This window comes from Aethalodelphis obliquidens, unplaced genomic scaffold, assembly GCF_003676395.1.
Source record: "Aethalodelphis obliquidens isolate GAN/ISIS:26980383/991018 unplaced genomic scaffold, ASM367639v1 scaffold84, whole genome shotgun sequence".
Lineage (NCBI taxonomy): Eukaryota > Metazoa > Chordata > Mammalia > Artiodactyla > Delphinidae > Aethalodelphis > Aethalodelphis obliquidens.
In genome coordinates, this window is record NW_020838028.1 from 5,919,042 (window position 1) to 5,936,642 (window position 17,601).

The 17,601-nt window shown below is 32.9% G+C and overlaps 1 protein-coding gene across 2 annotated transcripts in view; it reads right to left on the minus strand.

Moving 5' to 3' along the window:
* Positions 1 to 17,601, minus strand: part of CNTN1 (contactin 1) — a 378,978-nt gene that overhangs the window by 226,193 nt on the left and 135,184 nt on the right. Inside the window, exon 1 of one of the 2 annotated variants that reach the window (XM_027093458.1) lies at positions 15,710 to 16,073. The exons of the other annotated variant lie outside the window; for it this stretch is intronic. The gene's annotated coding sequence lies outside the window, so the exon portion shown is untranslated. Of the gene's footprint in view, positions 1 to 15,709; positions 16,074 to 17,601 lie in introns of those variants that run through there. 2 annotated transcript variants of the gene reach the window in all.

The following is a 17,601-nucleotide window of genomic DNA, read 5'->3' on the forward strand; positions in this document are numbered from 1 at the left end:
TGTGTGTGTGTGTGTGTGTGTGTGTGTGTGTGTGTGTGTGTGTGTGTATATATCACATCTTTATCCATACATCTGTTGATGGACACTTGGGTTGCTTCCGTATCTTGGCTGTTGTAAATAGTGCTGCTATGAACATTGGGGTGCACTATCATTTCAAATTAGTGTTTTTTGTTTTTTCTAGATATATACACAGGAGTGGAATTGCTGGACAACATAGTAGTTCTGTTTTTATTTTTTTGAGGAGCAGTCTGTGCAAAGCCTTTGGAAATGACTTTGTAGAAAATCAAAATTTCACTGTATGATAAATACAATCCCAAACAGAATCCCAATTGGAATATTTCCCTTTTATGTCCTACAGTCTGAAAGTGATCTAGATGAATGATGTCTAGATGAGTGGTCTAGATGTCCTTGTTGAAGGCAACTGAATGGACATAACCATTAACACTGAGTTCAATTTATTATCCTTATGCCAAAAAGGGGGGTATTTTAAAGCTAAAAATGAAAAATAATAAAATAAGAGACTGGATAATTTGTAATTGGTTTCAGTTTAGTGCAGTAATAATGCAAAGATGAATAAATAGCTTCATACACAACTCCCATTAACAAATACTTTACTCCCATAAAAAATACTTTCAAGTCAATTGGTGTATATCTGAACCAAGTATAATCTCATAGACAGCTGAAGAATACAAAAACTATCTATCTTATTTATCTAGACAAGCAACTTACTCCAGCCAAGCTCATATTTTGATATCATCACTTTGGATAACTTTGATTATGTCAGCTGAAATAGGAACAATAATAGATTCAGACTGTGTGTCTGCATTTGTGAAAGCTTTTTCTAAAATACAAAGCATAATCAAGGAATAGATTGGAGGCTTTAACAATTCCATTCTGTTTTATGACACATAAAGAAGCAGAGCTTTTAGTTACTATTCACTCCTTTTACCACACTCCTAGGGAGCCCTGTAGGACTTTGGATTGCAGCTAATGCAACATTTGAAAAGTACTGAATCAATTCAGACTCTTATCTGAAAAATCAAGAGAAAAGATAATCCTGGCCAAGTTCTCAAAAACTTTAAGCTGACAGTCTTTTAAAAATATGAAATGAACAATTAGATTTGTTGTGAGTTGATTTCATAATGAACAGTATAATATCCATAGTAAGGAATATCCATAGTAAGAATGTTAAGAAAAAATGTGCAAATTGTGAGGTGCCTTTGTATAAAACACAATTTAATTTAAATAGAAATCAACAAGCAGCACTTTTAATGCTAAAGTTGTAAGCATCAACAAATAGACAACTTTAATATCCTCTAAAGAGTTGATTCGTTGATTGATTGATTCTTTACTAATTCATTTATATATTTCCCACTAAGATAGTACTCTATGACTCACAGCAGAAAAAATAGAGAGGCTCTTCCTAATTTGAGTTTGTTTTGCTTTGGTTATACCTGACATGGCTGAGAAATTGTTTGAAAATCTTTATTTTAATAATACAAATCACTATTAGTTATTAATAATTATTACAAAAATATTTACAAAGGTGTTATCTCTGTTTCCCCTTGTAAATTCCAACTAAGTGCTCTTATTAGTATTTGTGAGGATAAGGAGGACAAGAGGATAGATGGATAGAGTGGATTGGAGCATAACTGTGAGTCAATTTTGCAGGAAATTGTTCAAAAATTGACTATGATTTCCAACCTACAATACACTTGTTTTGGGGGTCAATTATTAATATAAATTTTGCATTTGTTCATTTTTTACTTTCCCTGAATGAGACTATATATATATATATATATATATACACACACATATATAATGTTATATAAACATATAAATATATGTAATGATGATATTAAATTAACCTTCTTTACCAAGAGTATAAGTTTTATTGCTGCTATTAATGTTAAAATTACTTTTTTGGTTTTTATACCTTTTCTTTTAGAGGTGTAAAAATTATTAACAATTCCATGAAATTTTTATGTGTACTCCACAAGCAGTCTGAAAATTGGTGAGGCCAATATTACTAACTCCCATTTTAAGATTAGTAACCTGAAGCTTAGAGGGGTTAAGTAATTTGTCTGAAATTTCAAAGGAAATACATTCAGGTTTTCTGGTTCTTAATCAGTCCAGTAGTTTGATGATACTACCACATTCGTATTTATTGATACTTTTAACCACACAGAGATGTTTTCTTTTGATACTTCATTATCTATGCTTAGTTATATGGATCTATCACAGATATTATCATATTATAGTCTTATATTACATTTGATTATTTTTGTCTGAGAGGTCAATTCATAGAGAAAGAAGTGATTTTTCTCCTTTATAACCAGTCCCTACTGCCTTTTTTTCTTTTTCAGATGCTCTAGATTCTGTCTGTACTACAAAGCCATGATATATAATTCAGTACTGTACAACTTAAGTAGGAGTTTCATCTTTGAGAAGCCCTAAAGACTACACTGGCTGCCAGACATATGAAACACATCCAGCAAAAGCCCTGAAAAAAAGTTATAATTAATCAGAAAAGCATCTTTGAAATATTCTTTCTTTATTTTATTACATTTTATCTCTTTTAAAGAGAACTATATGTGGTCAGATTAGTTGTTCATAAATTCCAAAATTGGAATTTATAAATTCCAAAATTCCATAAATTCCATATTGTTCATAAATTCCAAAATAGCACTTTAATCTCTTGACTCAGTCAAAACCAGTGAGGTCTAGATGCTAACTCTCATAAATTGTTCACATATTTATTTGTTCATTATATATTCACTAATGCTTCCAAAAGGAATCTGTTACAGCTTACATAGTCAACGAAGCTTTTAACACAGTGATAGAAGAATGCGATCCCAGTATGAAGGAAATCATGTAACCTAGCTTAGGGCACATTACTTATTAATTGAAAGGAATATTTAGCTAAAATCTGCCTAGCTGACAATGCAAAAAAAAAAAAAAATTCCTAACATTGAACACTAAGAAAAATTTTGATGTTATAGAAATGTCATTGGGAAAAAAAAATAATTTAAAAGAAAAAATCAGATGCATTCTTCATATACATATTCTTATCTTAATTCTGGTGTCAAATTGCAGCTGTGAGAGTTCATTCTATGTAGGCATAAAGCTTTCTTCTCCTATGACAATATATGTGTAGAGTTTAGAAGTTTAGAAGCTCTGGAGGAACAACTCACTCCTTCAAGCTTTAACTCTACTGCTCCCTATTTAGGAATGTGTCTGTGGCATAAATAGTAAGATATAATTCTAGTTGTTAGTCACATTATTAACTCACTATTTTTCAAGCTTTTCCTAAGATCTTTGCAAACAATAAAATTCAAATAATTTTTAGTTCACATTTTTAGTTAGCATAAGTAGGTCACACAATGCTTGAAAGTGACACAGATTGAAAGAGGGAGCAACCACTAGTAACTTCAATTTTCATTCCAAAATATGCAAGTAGAAAACAAAAAAGAAAACTTCGGCTGATTTGAATTAATTTGTTAGAAATATTGAAAATGAAAAACTGCTCTATGGGATGATGATGCATAGGAAGAAAGGAAGTGAATACTTAAGTCTTTAAGGAAACTTAATGGAAGCATTTGAGTTGTTAACACTTTCACCCCCAATTTTTGCCAACTTTTTTTTTTCCAACTACTGGTAGATTTGCTCTCTTCTTTTAATATCAATTATCAAATCTTAATATGTTTTTCTAACTTCCACTACAGTGCATTGCTAAAGTAATCTCTTCTATCATCAATAAACTGGATCTTTTCCATTGATTTGTCTGCTGAATTCATTTTATTTAGATCAGGCTCTAAAATTAACACATGATTCAGGTTCCCCAATTAACTCAATCTGTGTACAATTATTTTTACTGCCTATGTGGAATATTTGATTTCCATTCTACTCAAATGCATTTTGATATGTTTCTTTAGAGCTCAAACTTAATTGCTCTATTCTTACCAAAATAATAAATAAATAGGAGACTATATTTCTTTGTAATTTGTCTCATATTCAGTTATGTATTGCATAAATAAAGACAATACTAAATTATTTTTAAATAACTAATCACTTGTATTTGACACATATATGACAAAAATATCATTTCTTATACAAAATTAAAATATTGGGTTTTATTAACACATTTTAAATACTTATTGTTACTCCAGTGATAACATTTTAATAAATATGCAAAACACTTATCACAATGCCTAGCACAGAGTGAAAAATGAATAAATGTTGGTGTACCAATTTCCCTCTTTAAATTATGCTTTATTCTGTCAACAAAACACAATAAACAGTAATTCTACTGTGAAACAGGTAGTAACAATTACAGGCAATTAACAAATATGTGTTCTTCATTCTCCCTGTTTTAGCAGTTGCTAGGCACTATGATCATCGTTTTTCTGCATTTAGTATCTATTGCATATCTACACTTTGCTGGGCCAATTTAATCCTAATCAATCTTCCATATGAGCAATAGAAATTCATACGACCCCCATTTCAGCTTTAACACATTTACTCCTATTTCTTCCTAAGTTATAAGCTACTGAAAATTCTGTTTTTAAGTCATATAACCAAAGCATTTATTTTCAGCACATTGATTGACACATGACTAGCTCTTTTAAAGAAGAATTAAGTTTATATTGATACTGAGCATGTCTCAAGGGGTGCCCATTTCCTAATCAATGTTCATGAATGAGCATTATAGTTCTGTGGTTAAGATCTAAGAATTATATGTGTTCTGAATCACAGAGAAATAATTTTCTTTCATTTAAAATTTCTTTTCTTAAGAATGATTCTTGAGATAGATAATTTAGAGAAGCAAAAGCAATTCATTAAAAACATTTTTCAGATGAACTTGGAGACTGTCATACAGAATGAAGTGAGTCATAAAGAGGAAAACAAATATCGTATGTTAATGCATATATGTGGAATCTAGAAAAATGGTACAGATGAACCAGTCTGCAAGGCAGAAATAGAGACACAGATGTAGAGAACAAACATATGGACACCAAGGTGGCAAAGCAGTGGGGGGTGGGGGGATGAATTGGGAGATTGGGATTGACATGTATACACTAATATGTATAAAAGAGATAACTAATAAGAACCTGCTGTATAAAAATAAAATAAAATTCAAAATTTCAAAAATTCAAAAAAAAATAATAAATTCAAAAAAATTAAAAAAACAAAAAAATTTTCATTAAGCTAAGAAATTAATTACATGAAGAACATTACATCTGAACAAGAATTCTACAGTTAAGGGAAAATATTACTGCAATTTTTATGTTATTATTGACTTCTTAACCATGTACACTTTGAAACTTGTTTTTCTATATGTAGGTATGTCTAAATAGAAGGTCTTAAATTGTAACTCTCAATCATTAGAAACTCAGTTTCCACATGCAAAAATTAAGGATTAGTCACAATTTCATTTGACACATTCCAACTCTAAAATTTCATTTTATCCTTGATGAGGGACTAGACAGACAAATTCTAAATAATCTTCATCTTGGATTAACAAAAATATTTTCTTCATTACTGCATGAAGCATCTATTTAAGTTCAATTTAACTAAAAGGAGGGCTTCACCTAAAGGCATTAACATTTGCATAGGTGAGGGCTATATCCTACTGCAATAAAATACAGAGAGAGAAAATTATTAGATTAGATTTTTTTTGCATTTAATAACTTCAAAATAATCACTGTGCCAAAGAATTTTCTTTTTGCTACAAAAAATGATTAAAGTATATCATTTATTAAAAAATCAACAGTATTTGGTATTCATCCTCTGCTGTAAAGGTCTTATCCAAATATATCTATGTAAACAATTGGCCATGTTTTCTCTCTTCTAGCTGAGTATTCTGGGACAAATAGCCACTTCTTTCAGTATCTTTATTATTATTTGTGCTTAGTTCTACTCCCCTCAAGAATTTTCTATGTATTTAACATCTTGAGTAAGTTCCAAAGAACCAATGTACAATTTCGAGTCATCTTTAATAAATGATACAAATCCAGACTCAACAAGACACATTTTTTATGGCTTGGATCTCTACTTATCTTTCAGGTCACTTACATCTAAATATATTGTTTTATATAATTTGTCATTTAGCTGTGAATAGGTCACAACATGGAATACACACACTGATATTTTAAATACTTTCTTAACATTCCTACTGCCTCAGTGTAGTCCATTTCACTATTACTATTATGAATTAATTATGTGAATGAAGAAGACCTTATTATCAATATATTAGTGACAAATATTTACCAGCTGTTTACAATATTTCAGGCAATGCGCTAATTGCTGGAAATATGGACATAAACAGAACAATTGTTCCCATGGTGTCTGAAAATATGTTGAACATCATTAAAAATAATTTAAAACATTTTTTATTAATTTCATCTCTGCTATTGACATAACTTCTGCATAAGCCATAATTTATCTTTAATTAAAATAGCCACAGCACTTTTGCTGGACAGAATATTTGTTCAAGTTTTAAAGCACCAAATATTTTTGCATTAATATTCTAATCAATAATGTAAAAAAAACCCACTTTGTTCATTCCAATCACCTGAACTTGCCAATTTCAACATAGTCTTTGTAAAAACTATCACAAAATACACTCAGCTAGTGGTGGAGGTGGGAGAGAAGGGGCTACAAGATAGAAAGATATCTAAATCTTGGTAGCCAGACATGTTCCCGAAGGCATATATCAAAGTTGATCTTCACTGAGATTGAAAACCACACTCACAGAGAAGTTGACACTTTTGATAGGACAATCAGATATCCAGGTACAGGTATACTTTAGGTCCAGCTACATCACAACCCATCCTTCCCAACATTTGCTTGTACAGCTTTGAGTCACATGACACCATATCCTTCCAATAAATCTCCCCTTTTGCTTAAGCTAGTTCGAGACAGATTTTTGCCATTATTTTTTAATAACTTTAAATGGAGTATGATCTATAAAAATATCACTATGTAGTACACCTGAAACTCATGTAATATTGTAAATCAACTATACTTCAATAAAAAAAAAGAAAAAAGAGAAAAATATCTTCTACTACAGGATTCACCTTGCATTTGATATGTATAATTAACATAATGAATATTCTCCCCAAAATCTATTCATTTGATAGTGTGACTTAAACAGTAGTGTCTTATAATTAATAAAATGTGATAACATTAATTCATGTGAACATTCATTCAACACAGATTTATTGAACATCTACTATGTTCATGGCACTGTGCTAGACACTGGGAATGCAGGCACCCTTTCTATTCTTCAATCAAATACAGAAAACTCCCCTAGTTAATATCATTTTTTCTACTGAAGATGTTAAGAAGAAGAAAAGGGTTCTAAAAGCATTTCCCCCAACAAAAGAATTTTAAAATTACTCATAATTAATTCATATTTTAGAGGAACTAATAATGAACTAATTAATATAAATTTATTAAAAATATTATTCATCAGACTACTCTGCAATAAGCTGGGTACATATATATTGGACATCTTGTAAAATTTATGTATTCTTCAAGTGTCATTTTGTTCCTTATCCACTAGTCAGATTTTCCATACTTGAGCAAAATGACCATTTTTGACCTTAGATTATGCTTATGGATAGTTTCTTTTTCAAATTAAACTTGACTTTCTTCTAGTAAATAATAATAAAAATTAATTTTCAATTTTGCACTGCCTCCATTACGCCCATTTTAGTTACAATGAAAGGAAGATGAACAAACTTATGAACATAGGGGTTCAAAATGTCATTGATTATATGCATGCATTGACATTTGAAGTTTCCTGCAGAGTGCCAAGAAAATTTAGTAAAATTATGGGGATATAGAAAAGAAACTTTAATCTCCTAATCCTGAACCTAGAGTTTTAGTAACAGTATAACCTCTATCTTTCAGTTTTCCCATCTTTAAAGTGAGGATCTCATATTCTCCTAGAGAGGATTAAATGAGATTATTCATTTAAGCATGATCTCAGCAAAACCTTTTTTCCTTTCAAGTTGTATTTTAACTACCTATCTCTTTTTAGTGTGAACCTCTGAAATTTACAGTCAACACCATTTATTTCATAACTGCACTGACTAAATCATTATACCGATATTTCTAAACTATTTTAAGTATCATTTTACTACCTCATTCAGGAAGTTATTTTTGATGTCCTCCCTTAATTTTAGCTAGAGCTCAATTTATACGCACTTACTGTACCTGCTTCTACCTTTACAAGTGTTAGCTTTGTCCAGTGAGCTTTCAGTTATTTTCTCTCCTTCTTTTAACAGACTATTCTATCCGTGGAAACAAGGAATATAATTCCCTTTGCATAGCCAATGCACATAAAACGAGCTTAATAAACATTTGCTGAATTAATAAATTAATGTGTTCCCTGACCTCAACAGATTCACAATCATGTAGGGTAATATACATATCTATTACATATGAATATAATAACATTCCATCAATTAGATTGTACCATAGTATCTGGTATATATAAATCTATTTATTCCATCCGAATATAAACTCTTTGATGGAAAGGTTCATGTTGTACTCATTTTTGTATCCCCAAAGTCTGGCATAGTAGCTAGCATATGTGCAAGATTTGCCAAATATGGTTCTTCAATTCAAGAGAGTTGTGTGTGTATACACACACACACACATACACACACACACATCTACACACACACATAAAGTGGGCACTTGGAACTTGGGAAGATACTGTTACTAGCTTTGTGCTCAAAAGTTTAATTCAAGGGATTGAAGTTGCAACTAAATGCATCACTCCAAAAGAACAGTCATACAGTCTAGACAACTGTTGATAAATGATCCTTGCTCTGTGTGGGGGATTAATTGGAATGCAGATATTTTAGAAATAATTATGCTGGCAATAAACATAAGAGTTTTAGACACAGTGGCATAAGGACTTTGGCTAGTAAAATAGATAGCAAGAAATATCTGAGAAATAGAGTTGATGTATCAGAAAAATAAGTTTAGAGGTTAGATTGGAGAACAAAAGGAAAGAGTGGAGTTAATTCTAAATTTATAAACGTAGCAAATGGCAGTGTCTCTTGCACTTAGAACCCATGTATCTATCTGAAGATCAATCAAGATAGACATAATGCCAAGATTCTCATACAAATGTTCCTGTATACGGCACTTTTATATTTGTCTATAATGACAAATAAAATTTTAAAGTACTTAACTATGTTATATAATTTTACCAAGTGTTTGTAAGCATGGATAATTGTCCATGAATGTAGTGATTTAAGGATAGATAAGTCCGAAGACAAAAATGAGACAAAATGACTTGTAATCATCTTCTTAATGTTCACTGAGACAGAACTACTATCACTTTTAACAGGCAAGTACAACATAAGAAATTTTTCTAAAGATAATATTATGTTCAGATTTTCCACAGTCTGATAAATCCTCTTTTGGTAAGGATTAAAGTTCTTATTCTCTACAGGTATTACCTCTCAGTATTATTTTCCAGCCAAATCCTCCAAGCCAGGGCCAGAACTCAAATTATAGGAAACACAAAACTAGTAAATAATAAATAAATTTTATGTTCATGATAATTTCACAGAATACATTTCCTCAGTAGTAAACATCTCAGAATTTTCTACTAAAACTGTTCCTCTGTAGAAGATCAGTGTTCATCATGGTTTCAAAGCACTTTAAAAATTATAATAAAAGTCATTTCCTACGTTCAAGTAAAGGGAAAAATTGCAGTTTTCCATTATTCTTACCTATTTATTCTGGAACTTGGGTGCCCTCATACTGACCTATTTAGTTTATCACTAGTCCGCCTAATTCACCTCTTGGCTTCCTGCTCACCCAGTTCTTCAACAGATTTCTTCTGTTTGTCACCCAGCTTCTCATGTTGCCAACTTTATATCATCTTCCATCTGTTTAAATTCCTATGTTCTTTCTGGCACAGCTCCGCCTCCAGATTCTCTCCCAGCCACCTACCTTGCTGCCCTTCCATCTGCTAGCATGACTAGTGTCTTTTCTAACCTGTTCCCAATCTAAATTGTCTCCAATTATCTACTTGAATTTCTTTATCAAAAGTTTATCTCTTAAAGGATTATTGTGATTGCAATAGTTACTTATAATCACACAATCTTGGAGTAGATAGGGAAGTTAAAAGCCAAAATGCTCAAACATGCATTTAATGTTTTAATTCTTCTATGCTTTAAAGTCATTTACTTTTCTCAGCTTCTTTTAATCATAATGTTTTGAAGGAATAGCATGCACTACTGAAAGATATCACTAATGTCTTTTCATATACATTTCTTCTGCACACTACTTCTGTGTGGCTCAACTCTTCTTAGTCCTGTGGTTAAGTGCATTTGCCATTGTTCCAAAGTTCTGCATTCACTGATTACCAAAAACCTTTCCTTGAACACCACATTCTCAAGACAGTTCAATTCAAATTTTTAGGCTTAATGTAGCAGAAATATTTTTTATTTAAGATGTGTGTTATAGTTGCCTACTGGATGCCAAAGAGGCTATATAAACAACATTAGCATTTGATTATTACAGTTTCAGAATTTGATATTTAAGGAGCATAAGGTGGCATTTTCCCTTGGCATTGATTTAGTTGCTTGATGAGGTAGATGCTTATTTTCATGTAGCAGAGGAAACATACTACAAGTTAAAGTGGACTCAGGAAAATATTTAAAACTTTAGACCTACGTACCTTGTAATGAGACTAAAAACTAATTGTCCACTCACATTTCTGGAGTAATACCCTTCCTCTATCAACCACAACTTAGAAAAGAATTAAGCTTGTGTTTACAGGAGGTTCAGTTAGAAATTACTCTTATATTCAAAATAATAATGTAATGGAGCAGGACACTTATGGGGCCTTCCCAGGACAGGCCTTCCCCCCATATCCTCTGCTTTAGCTCCTCTCTGGAGTATGTAGATTACAGTATCGGATGCACATTTCCTGAATTGTGTTACAGATGTGAAAAACCCCTACCAAATGGAAAATATTAACTGTTTGAAGACCATAAGCACATAGCCCCCAAGCCTACTGGAGCCTGAGGATTGATAATGTTAACCCCTGTGACACAGCCGTTACCTCATTCATCAGCCAAACAAAAGAACTGTGCACAGCTGATCACACACTCTGCAATCCCCTTCCCTCACCTGGCTTTTAAAAATGCTTTGCTAAAACCCTTTGGGGAGTTCAAGGTTTCTGGGGACATGAGCCATCCGTCTCCTGATATGGCCCTGCAATTAACCTTTCACTGCTCCAAACTCCGACGTTTAGGTTTGTTTGGCCTCACTGTGCTTCAGGTATATGAACTTGTGCTAACAATATAGCATTTTAATAAAAAGATAATGATTTCAGAAAGACTTGACTGATTTATTTTAAATACTAGGAATGTAATACTTCTACTGATGTTAATTAACATTAAAAAAGATGTTGATAAGTTTTTCATGTTTATTTTAATATGTTTTATTGTTATCTAGGTATGGTAAGGCCAATAGATCTGGTGATGACTGTCATTGAAAAATATAGCTTGTTATATTCACAGATCCTGAGAAGGCGGGACATGCCTGGGGACACACAAGGAATCATGGGGGTGCAGGTTTGGTCAAGAGGCAGAGGGAAAAGGGTAACTGTGGGCAAGAGCCTTTATTATGGTTTTCTCAGGAAGGAGGCAAGATAAAAGTGGATTTAGGATTGGCCAGTTTGAATTATTTTAGGTAGCTCTGGGGCATTGGGGCTGTACCTAGTTGTCTTGATGTGAGAATTCTAATAAGAAGGTTGAAGGCAGGGCTTTGGATTGGTTGGTTTGCATTTGAAAAGGGAACTTGAGGGCCAGTGGCTTACTAACTCCCGTGATTAGCTCACCCTGGGAGGTGCAGTCCCTCCAGGGTTAGCAAGGCAAAGCATTAGAATACAGAAAAAAATATATAGTTAATACAATATTCAATTCAGGATTAACAATCATTAAAAAGAAATGTTGAGAATTCATCTGATTCAGAGATTAGAAATATCTTTAGCATTAAATGACTCCAGTGTGATTAAATAATGTCTGTGAGTACCCAATAACTATAAGACCCACGTCTAAGCAAGTTATTCTGTTGGTTAAGTTCTTAACAACCTGCTCCCACCTTGTTTATTCTCACCTACACCTATACAATTCCTCTATTTAAGTCCTGACACCAGAATATATAATATTGATTTTTGTTTCCACCCCTGTATGCACATTCTTCTCCTGGACTCCACTTAACATTTCTGAGCTTGGTTCCCCCTTTCTCCTGTGACACTAAAACTTTTAACCAAGTATTTTGCCTGATGCTATGCTCTAATTTTTTTCCTACATTTGAACTATTTGTTCTATTGAAAGCATAGCCCTTCATCTTTTTTTTGCATCTACAGTGAGTACCTAGAAAAAGCACACAAGAAGACCTTAATAAATGCTTCTTCATTACACTGAGTTGTCTTGTAAGATTAAAGTGATTAGGAAACAATAAATAATTGGGTAAAATGTATATTTATAATCAGAGGGAATAAATTGGTGAAACATGCATGAAGCTATATTAAAATGACACACTCTTGGGCTTCCCTGGTGGCGCAGTGGTTGAGAGTTCGCCTGCCGATGCAGGGGACACGGGTTCGTGCCCCGGTCCGGGAAGATCCCACGTGCCGTGGAGCGGCTGGGCCCGTGAGCCATGGCCGCTGAGCCTGCGCATCCGGAGCCTGTGCTCCGCAACGGGAGAGGCCACAACAGTGAGAGGCCCGCGTACAGAAAAAAAAAAAAAAAAAAAGACACAGTGTCAACTCCTAAGAGCATATATAAAAGGAAAATGTTTCATAAACTATAATTTCTTAGGGAAAATATTTTAAGGAGGAACTAATTTTATCGTTTTCTCCAATGTAAGAGAAAAGAATATAAAATCTCTTGGTATCACTCTTTGTTATAAATTCATACTTGAAAAAAGTTTTCTGTGTATTTTACAAAGCTTGTAGCACATCAGGACTATTTACTAAAGAACCCTATAGGGGATTACCTTGTCTTATAAATGTAAACTCAGATTTAATCAATTCGTATGTGTGTTTTAGGTTTGGAAAATGGGCATATCATCTCTCATCTTTTACTCTTCTAATCTTCCATAAATGATTCATAACTTTTCTATAATCTTATTTAATGCTGAATATAGTATAGATAGAGATACAGTTTTCTTCTTAGATTTATTATAATGTAGGTGAAAACATCCCTTATTAATATATATATTTATTCTCTATAAGAAAGTTGCTTGTTTACCAGTTTAAAATATTCTTCTCAACTGATTTATCACTCTAAGTCACCTTTAAAATTCATTTTTAAGCTAAATTACAAAACCTTATATTAGTGAATCATAATATTTCAGAATTCTTATAAATTGATTTTAGAGGCATAAATAATATATATCAACTATGGATTAAATTCACTTTCAAAAATTTTACATTTGATATTTCACTACTATATAGGTTTCTAATTCCATTTTCCTTCTTTCCATTTTATTATACCATTTGTATATCTTTAGTTTCCTTTCCAACTGAATTTAATACTATTATACTTTGCCATAATAATCATTATCTAAACTCATTTTGGTGTCTCAACTCATATATTGTGGTTGATTTTCAAATATTCTCATTAATCTCTTGTTATTTTCTCCCAATTGATAACCTATAAAAATTATTTGCAACTAATGTGGGAATTGGGAACTGAGCACATCTCTTTCCAGATTCCCCTCAGACGACCTGGGAAATATTCTTTATCAAAACCATTAGATATTTTCAGTGAGACTGATTAATGGCCTGGGTTGAGACTAGAACAATGACAAAGAGGCTTAGGTAAGTACAAGTGCAATGTTACATAGAACCCTTTGTCTATACAATCTCCCCAAGTTGGTCCATTAATTTCACTGCTATGATCTTGTCACCCATCATGGGGGCTTTTCTTCTACTGTCACCTCAGCCAGCTCCAACAAGTAGCACTGCCATTATACTCATTATTCAGAATTTAGTATGTCATTAGGTAATAAATACCTTTAAGTTTCTGTTCCCTCCATTCTTTCTCATTTTCTTTTAGATTCCATTTTAGTAGCTGTTAAGGGGCCACCTCATTCAGGAGGCATTTAAGCAGAACTGAACGCCATGACTCAGCAACGGGAGACCTCTAAGACATATAGGCAGTTACCTATCCTCCCTTTCTTCCCCTCCCTAAGTAAAAACTCACACGTGAGTGTCCTCATAAAACACATTCTACAGTGCTGGGAGCGCAGTGCCACACCACCACCAGACAGTTGACAGGAAAGCCAAGTAACAGAGTAACACTGTAGCAGAACTGAAATGTACTGTGAAATGCTTGAAGGGTATTTTTCCTGTGGTCTTACTATCATTACTCTATTTCCTTTTTTAATTTTTATTTTTTAATAATAATCCTTATTTTACAAAAAATACTGGCCTTATCTATTACTGGTTCTTGGTAGATTATTCAGCAAACAAATTTTTAAAAACAGCATCAATTAACATACTTGAGAAGTAGGCAATGTTATATTATCTAATTTATATGATATACCTGTTATATTGCATATATTATGTTTCATAAATTATATATTATAGTGCATATATGTATGTATGCATATATGTACATCTATGCATATGTGTATACATATATATACTAATAGTATAAATGTACTGTTGAAAAGCATCCTTAAAAATTTTTACTATATCTAGAGTTTCTTGCTGAATGTTTATTAAATGCTATTTTCCTACCCTAAAGAAAGGTTTAGGAATTTATATCATACTGCACGTTATCTGCATATTTATTAATTATTTGTCATGATATTTAAGCAAGCAGCTTTAATTCACAAAGACTGGCAAATATAGTAGTAGATAGAACTATATTTTTCAGTTTTGCAGAGTTTTTGTAAATTTTATTTGGCTTTTATACAGTGGGTTCTGCAATTGTATAAGCTTAATTTTTAAAAGACCAAGAAGGAAAGAAAACTTTTTTGGTGGATGGGGGCATAAATTTCAAAATATTACATCTATGCATTCTTTTTGGAGTAAGGCATTCTGGACAAGAGGGAAAAAAACCCAAAACACTACAGGTAGAAGTCAAACTGTTTTGTTTCTGACAACAAGGTCTTCCTTCAAGGACAAGCTAGTCCAAATTACTTTAATTCCATCTGTTCCATTTGTATGCAACACAGTATTTGAGTTTGAGTACCTCAGTGCTTTCCTCTGCTTCTGGGGAAAGGATTGAGCATTTTTGGTGTTTACCAACATTTTTTACCATAATTTGAAATTATTGACATTAAGGAAATAATAGGAGCCAAAGGAATACCACAGCCCTGCTAAAACTTCTCCACAGGAGGTAATTTTTTATTGATTCAGCTCATACTTTCAGTGCTGCCCCTCCCCAGTTTGCAGGTTTCTGTCTATCTGAGACACACATCTGAGCTCTGGTACATTCTTGAAAAGCTTTTGCGTGCAAGATAAAATACCCTACGGCAACTTGTCAAAAATATAAAATAAAATCAGCTTTCAATTAACATAAAAATTGAGAACCCTGACACCGCATAGCAATACTGAGGTGTGAGTCAATCCTACTAACGCTGCATCACCCTTTCCTAACTCAGCACATTCTCCCTTGGAATTTACTAACCTAGAGAAAAACCTCGGACTTACCTCATATGCTGAATTATCTGACGTTCTGTGTATAGTATTTATTGCAAGCTGTCCATTTGAATGAATGCAGCGACAGTCACACCACAGTACGTCTCTCTCCTGCAGCAGAAAGCAAGTTAAAAGGACTTCAAGCTGTGACCTCAGAGGCAGGCACAGCCGCTCCCATCCTTCAGCCAACCTTCTGGGGAGAGCAGGTTAGATGACAGTAAAGCTGGCTCTCTACATAGCAATACTTTCAAATAAAGCATTCTGTGCTGCGAGCTGTGGGATTTACATCCAAATTCAGCTGGCTAGAGTCAATGCTGCTTCTATGCCTGAAAATATTAAGCATTTCACTGCAGTCACTTAATGCAAGAAACTATCTGAGGCGACTTCACAAACCCCGTCATTCTGTTCGGAGACTAAAGAATGAGCACCGCATGCATAATTCATGCATTAAAATCTTCAATGCACTTCCTGTAGCCTCTGTTCTATCCAGTAATGGGCTATTGATCACCTCATCGTTAAGACGATTGGAGGTACGCGATTGGTTTATTTCCACAAATAAAATTACAACCTAAATCACAGGCAGAAGCCTCCAACCCTGCAGCATCCACTCGAGTAAAACATTCACATAAACGAGATGGCATTTGCATACTGCAGAATGTTTAAACTGGACTCTTCCGCAGAAATGCTATAGCATCTATTTTCTTTTATTCAAAATACATACTTTCTGTGGGTTTAGGTTGAATATTTTATATTAGAAGTGAAATATACAGAGTTGATCTTTTCCTACCATCTCGGGAAAATTAACAGGGCTAAACGGAAAGTTAAGAAAAAAAAAAAAAAAAGAATGGTGTATTGGTATAAATCATAGAAGTTTTTATCTGGGCTCATTTGAATAACATTTCTTTGAAGACTTTAACTTAAAAACAATTTTTATTTCAATAATGTGGAAGAGGATTTCTTTTTTTTTAATCATCATAGTGGGTACATCATTGTTAACTATTTTGGATCATGAGCACCTGTGCTCTGGGTGTGTCAGTAGTTCTGAGAGCCCTTTCTCTCTGAATTTAAGCTCCTAAGGACACGCCATGATTTCTACTAGTCTTTTTTCACTGCCTCAAAAAAGTAAGCTTTAAAACAAATTGTGCTTTTTATTATGCTAATATTCATCAGGAGAAAACATAGTAGTATAATATTTTTAAAAGTTACCATAATGGGAGATCCATGTAAAATACCAAATGCATTTATGTACAAGAAATGTTTGTCTATTTCCCAAAGTATCTTAATTGTAAAAACGAATTAAGCTTTATCCACCAAAGAGGACTGATGTTATTGAGATCATTTAGAAGCCTAATGCCATGTCTTTCCAAAGCCTCTTCAATGGTGATTTGCAGTCAATAAGCCAGTAACAACTGATACCAGCATGAGAGGGTAGTAGGAGCCCTGATGACAATAGCAATGGAGTTCAGGGATGTTCAGGGAGATGGCTCTTCCTTCCAAGTGCAGTAAGAGCATAATCCCTGCTAGGTCATTGGGAAAATAGGTGCACCTAGCTGATAAAGATTATGCTAAAATATTCTAAAGGTGTCTGAGAAATTAACTATCCAATTACTATGTACATTATATATTCCATATTCCGCAATGTTTTGTTTTGTCCAAGCCAGATTCTTTTTGTATGTTTACATATATACATAATAAAATTTAAATAATAAAATTAAACTATAAGAAGACCATTTATCAGAGTAATATTCTTTATTCTTTATACAGAAGATCTCAAACACTTAAAAATTACAAAAGGTATAGCTAACGATTAATTTCCTGCCAAGAGTTGTATCAATTTAATCATTTAGAGAAGCAATTTTATATGAAGATAACATCTCTTTTAAAAATAGTAGAAAATTGAAAAC